Source organism: Micromys minutus (assembly GCF_963924665.1).
Source record: "Micromys minutus genome assembly, chromosome: 3".
Classification (NCBI taxonomy): domain Eukaryota; kingdom Metazoa; phylum Chordata; class Mammalia; order Rodentia; family Muridae; genus Micromys; species Micromys minutus.
In genome coordinates, this window is record NC_137972.1 from 21,744,566 (window position 1) to 21,750,565 (window position 6,000).

The following is a 6,000-nucleotide window of genomic DNA, read 5'->3' on the forward strand; positions in this document are numbered from 1 at the left end:
ATTCAGAAATTAAAAGTACTTATTCTTACAGAAAACCCAGGTCCAGATCCCAGCACATGGTGTTTTGCAACCATCCATACCCGATTCTTCTGACACACAACAGGCACACATACGGTACAGATACATACATGTAAGCAAAATGCTCCTACACATTAAAATATTTTTTAATTAAAAAAAGATTAGAGTAATAGGGTCAGCCAGTAATATCACTTTCTGCCAAGCCTAGCAACCTGAGTTTAATCCCTAGGACTCACACAGTACAGACAAAGTACACATGTGATTTGTGGTGCACCCCATATGAAAAATGTAATAAAAAATTAAAAATAAAATAAAGAGGCACTTCTAATAAAAGGTCAGCCCAAAGCAAGCACAGAACAATCACTGCTCACAAAGCGTAAGTATGGAGCTGTAAAATGACATACAAGTGCTTACAAAGCATTAGTATGTAGCTGTAAAACCACACACGAGGAGAGTGCTGTCACTTGTAGGACACAGCAGCTCTTGCCTAGGACTACTCTGAGTTAGAGTCTGGCATCTGCCCTACATGGTTCCAGGCCAATCTGGATACCATGTGTGACCCTATCTCAAAAACTACAGACATGCTAACATGTCTTAGCAGGTGAAAGTGTTGCTGCCAAGTCTAATAACCTGAGTTCCATTACCAGAATGTACATAGTAGAAGGAAAGAACCAACTCCTCCAAGCTATCCTCTGACTTCATGTGTTTGTGAGTACATACAAAAATAAATGTTAAAAAATGACAAGCTATACTACCTTTCTGCTGTTAAGTTGTCCTAAATCCTTATATTCCTTGCTATGAGGTTGGCTGGTCAGCCAGGAATGAAGGTCATAGCTGAATAGCAATGCAAATGGTGCCCAGCTACCTCTCACTCAAATTCCCATTTACATTTTCCCACTCACTCTCCCTAAAATTCTCACAACTTAAAGAAGGCCACTGATATTACAAGGGACACCATCTCTACATAAAACATCTTTACCAGTTTTAATTATAATGACACATTTAACAACAAAAAAGAGCTCAGTGTGATAGTTAGTGTAGCCTTTAATCCCAGCATTCAGGAGACAGAAGCAGGAGAATCCAGGAGAGTTTGAGACTAGCCTGGTTTATGCAGTGAGACCTCATCTCAAAAATAAAGATAGGGGGCTGGAGAGATGGCTCAGCCATTAAAAGTGCTGTCTGCTCTTCCAGAGGTCCTGAATTCAATTTCCAGCAACCACACAGTGGCTCACAACCATCTGTAATGGGATCTGATGCCATCTTCTGGTGTGTCTGAATACGGCTAAAACGTACTCGTCATATATATAAAATAAATAACTAAAATCTTGAAAAAGAAAAAGTAAGTAGGGAGCAGGAGAGAAGGCGTAAAGGATGGCTCAATAGTTAAAAGCACTTGTTGCTGTCTCCTGGGTTTAATTCCCAGCATTCACATGGGCAGCTCACAACCACCTGTAACTTCAGTTTCAGGAGACTCTCTTCTGTCCTCCACAGCCACTAGGCATGCAAGTGGTACACAGGCATACATGCTGGCAAATAACCACACATATTAACAAAACAAAAAGGGTCAGGTGTGGTGGCACATGCTTGCAATCCCAGCACTCAGGAAGCTGGGGCAAGAAGATTATGACCTCCAGATCAAGACCAATCTAGAGCTGTCAACAGGGTTAAATGGACAAAGGTGAACATAACTTTGATCCTCAGAACCCACAGGCGAGAGCTGACTTCCACAAGCTGACATCTGACCACTCTCCTTGCACCATAGCACAAGCACCCACACACATAGTTTTTCTTCCCACTGCCACACCTTCCATATGCAAAAACCAACCTGGGCTACAGTGAGGCTGTGTCTCAAAAACAAACAAAAACAAAAAGGAAAAGAACTAGAGAACTGGCTTTGCTCTAGGACATCTGTTCCAGAGAACAGAAAAGGAGTAGTAAGAGGAAAGAGGTCCGATTAAGAATGACCTCTTTTTGGTGTAGCTTTGCTACTCCACCAAGCCTCAACTATGTAGTCAGTAAGAAGGGAAGGCTAGATCCACAGAAAGGAAAAAACAAATCATAATTAAATTAGCACCTTTCTTTCCAGTCTCCGAGCTCTATCTGGTGATGTGGCTCAGCTGGTAGAGCACCTGCCCAGCATGCATAAAACCTTGGGCTTGATTCCCAACACCACTTAAACCTGAGTGAGGTAAAATTGATGTCTCTAGTATTCAGATGGAGGCATGAGGATCACAAGTTCGAGGTCATCTTTGGCAACATGAGATCCCACCTTAAAAAATAAAGTAAAAAAGATAGCTGCCAAGATGGCTCAGCAGAAAAAGTCACTTGCCACCAGGTCTAATGACTTGAGTTTGAGCCCCAGAATTCACAACTCCCTCAAAGTTGTCCTCTGACCTCCCCAATCATAAACAAAACAAATTTTAAAGGTACAAAAGATTTGATTTCAAAAGGAATTATTGGCAGTGAAGAGATGCTGGCAGTAGGGTGAGCACTCTCTCACTGTTTGTCCTCTTCTACCCTGCCACTTACGGTGTTTCCAACCACCCAAAGGTAAGAGAGGTCATGGCTTAATGCGGTGTTGCCTGATGTGGCGACCACTTTACGTTACTTGCTATTCTGTCTTTTCTGTGTTTATAAAGTGGCCATAGAAGCCAGAAGACAACCTCAGGTGCCATCCACTTTATTTTTAGATAGTATCTTTCACCAACCTAAGCCTCACCAATTTTGGTAAGCTGGCTAGCTAGCTAGTAAGCCCCAGGGATCCATCCACATTTCTGCCTCCCTAGGGCTGGGCTTACCATGCTCAACTTTCCCACATAGATTCTGGGCAGCAAACCTAGGTCCTCATGCTTACATGACAAGCACTTACCAACCAAACTGTCTCTCCAGCCCTTTATTGTTTTTAAAGATTTGTTTATTTATGGATTTTAAATATATGGGTGTTTCATCTGTGTAACAGAAGAGGGTACTGATCTCATGGTACTACAGTTATATTCAGTTGTGAGCTGCCATGTGGGTGCTGGAGCTTGAACTCAAGACCTCTGGAAGAGCAACCGGTGCTCCTAACTGTTGTTTATAACCACTATTTTTCAACTAAAAAGCCTTTCTGGGCTGGAGAGATGGCTCGGTGGTTAAGAGCCATCTTAACTGCTTTTCCAGAGGGCCTGAGTTCAAATCCCAGAAACTACATAGTGGCTCTGTAATGAGATCTGATTCCCTCTTCTGGTGTGTCTGAAGACAGCTACAGTGTACTTATATAATAAATCAATAAATCTTAAAATTAAAAAAAAAACCTTTTTATTGCCATTCATAGTGGCATATGCCTATAGTCCATACACTTAGGTAGAAGTAGAAGACTGCCTCAAGTTCAAGGCCAATCTGGTTTAGTGAGTTCCAGGCTAGACTAGCTTCATAACACAATCTTGTTTCCAACAAATAAAATACAAAGGTTTCAGTATTACCATTATTAGGTCTCATATTTTGATTTTTTTCCCCAAGATTTACTAGAACAGACACCATATAATTTAATCTCTTTTATTTCAAACTATCCAAGAAGCAGTGTTCCCCAAAAAATATTACCTGACAACATCAAACTCAAATTATCTCATGTTAGAGTCTCATCACTCAACGGAGTCACCCAAACACTCCACTTGGCACTAAGAATGGGAAACTCCAAACTTGGCTCTGTTTGTTTCTATAAGCTGCACCAGAAAGACTATGTTTGTCATCAGAGTTCTTGCGTCTCCACAGTAGAATACATCTCTCTGACAGAAATGCAAGCCCATTTAGTGACTTCATCTGAGCATTTCCCATTTCGTTCCTGTTGAATGCCAGTGGCCATGAAAGGTAACAAAGAAACAGTACTAATTTTTTACACAAAAACCTCCTGGGTACCATAAAAAAAAAAGAAAAAGAAACAGTAAGAAAAGGCCTTTTTCTCTCTCACTGCAAGCGCTGGTGTTGATTACTTCAATAATTCTATCGCACTGTTAAGGAAAAAAAGAAAGAAAGAAAAACCATTTGAGATGACCCATCTCTCCCCAAATCATTAAACCAAGATTGTCTTACCCTCTCTCTCTCTTCCTCCTGTCGTCTTAATCCTTCTCCTTTCCAGGGCTCCTGAACTTTCTGGAAACAAATTGTCTAGGTTACAGAGGCCAGTAAGGAAAGGCCACCACAGAACTGTAGAGAACCTCAGAAGTTGACTGTCAGCAATTTGGAAAGCAGACAGCTTCCCCAACCAACAATCCAAGGATGGAAGGTCGAGAGTCACAGGCATTCAGTGACACCCACTAAGTGTACGTGAGGGAAATAAAGCCAGTTCCCCAAAACTAAGATGAATTCTATCAGCAGCATTTGGGTTCCACTCCTAGGCTCAGACACTTAGTTCTTCATTCCCCCAGGGCTACAGGTAACCATGAGTCACAGAACATAAGAGATGAAGGGGGGTCCTGCTCCTGGCAAGTGGCTTTAGAAAGCAAAGCTGAGGGTAGGGGGATGCCCTAGCCCTGTGTCAGGCACAGCGCCAAGTTCAGGCCCAACCACTTCCTCTAGCCTCGTCCCCCCACACACACTTCAGCTAGGACTTCGCCCCCTTCCTACCCAAGGCCTTGTGCCAAGAAGTACCTCCTTCAACCTTCAGTGGTCTATAAATTGGAGACTCCCAGCTGTCCCCCTAAAACCTTCGCTCCCCCGAGACACCGAACCGGGTCCTTCCGATGTCAAGTCCCACTCCTTCCTCAAAGACCCGTCTTTGGGACGTCCCTCCTTCACCCCTCTAGGGAGCTGAACTCTGCCACCCACCAGACAGGCACCCGCCCCCTAAACCCCCCCATTCCTCCTCATCGCCCGCTCCTCCACAACCACTTCCGGTTCCGGGACAGACACACTCACAGTCAGATCGTGGACCCCCCCTCCCCTCTCACCCAAGGAAAAGGGGAGGGGGAGGAGCAAGGGGCTTGGCGCGCACCGACTGCAGCGGCGCGAGACTCACCAGGCGGCGGCGGCGGCGGCGGCGGCGCCGGCGCCAGAGCCAGCGCGCGGGAGGGGCGGCGTTCACAGGGAAAGGAAGGAGCCGAGGGAGTGGGAGGACCCGCAGGGCGCGGGATAGGGAACGCAAGGCGGGGCGCGCGGGCATGCACTGCAGGCGCGAGACAGACCCCCAACACTCGCACGGGCTGCGCGCTAGACACCCGCAGGGCGGGGGCGCGAGGCAGCGTGTGGGGGCCCCCCGCCCTCTTGAACACTCACCCGGAAGTGGTGCTGCGGCTCGTGCTCCCGGGAACCCCAATTCCTCCACGCCCACTTCCCTCCCCGCCCCCCCCCCCAGCCTCAATGAGCAGTCGTTCCGCCGAGAAGGCGGGAGAACCGGAAACGAAAAGGGGACGGGGGAGGGGGGAAAATAGCGGTAGGAGGGTGGCAGCAGGAAAGGGGGGGTAGGGGTAGAGTTCAGAGATCGAGTCACTTCCGGGAACGGGTAGAACACCTCCGGCGCTGTTAGGGATCGGGCATATTTAGGGCAGAAGTTACGACAAGTAAGGGCGGAAGTAGCTCCTACCCAGGGATCTGTAGAGCGCTCCGTGGATGTGACGCCCAAACGGAAGTGAAGACTGGTTCTGTTCAAGGGCTGAAGCTGAGCAAAGAGCGCTCCCGGGCTTCCGGAAGAGACTTCTGGGGAAGTGGGAGGATGAAAGCTGAACAGGTTCATGAATTATGCATCAAGACACTAAAGGCAGTTTAGATTCCCCCCCTTCTTCTGGATTTATTTTACTTTTATATGCATATATCTGTGCAAATATATACCTTGTGTGCAAGTACCCTCAACAGACCGGAGTTACAGACAGCTTCGAGCTTCCCTGTGTGGGTGCTGGGAACCGAACCTCTGGTCCTCCGGAAGAGCAGCAAACACTCTTTACAGCTGAGCCAACTCCTCAGCCCCTAAGAGACCCTACGGAATCTTAAAAGACAGGGGTCACAGCTCAT

The 6,000-nt window shown here is 46.5% G+C and overlaps 1 protein-coding gene across 11 annotated transcripts in view; it reads right to left on the minus strand.

Moving 5' to 3' along the window:
* Nucleotides 1–5,284, minus strand: part of ZNF384 (zinc finger protein 384) — a 29,317-nt gene extending 24,033 nt beyond the window's left edge. For 8 of the 11 annotated variants that reach the window (XM_080914271.1, XM_080914277.1, XM_080914279.1 and 5 more), the window contains exons 1-2: nt 5,012–5,256; nt 4,087–4,146 (exon numbers count right to left, since the gene is read on the minus strand). The gene's annotated coding sequence lies outside the window, so the exon portion shown is untranslated. The other 3 variants (XM_080914274.1, XM_080914272.1, XM_080914273.1) reach the window with 3 other exon arrangements.
* Between the last annotated feature and the right edge of the window lie 716 nt (nt 5,285–6,000).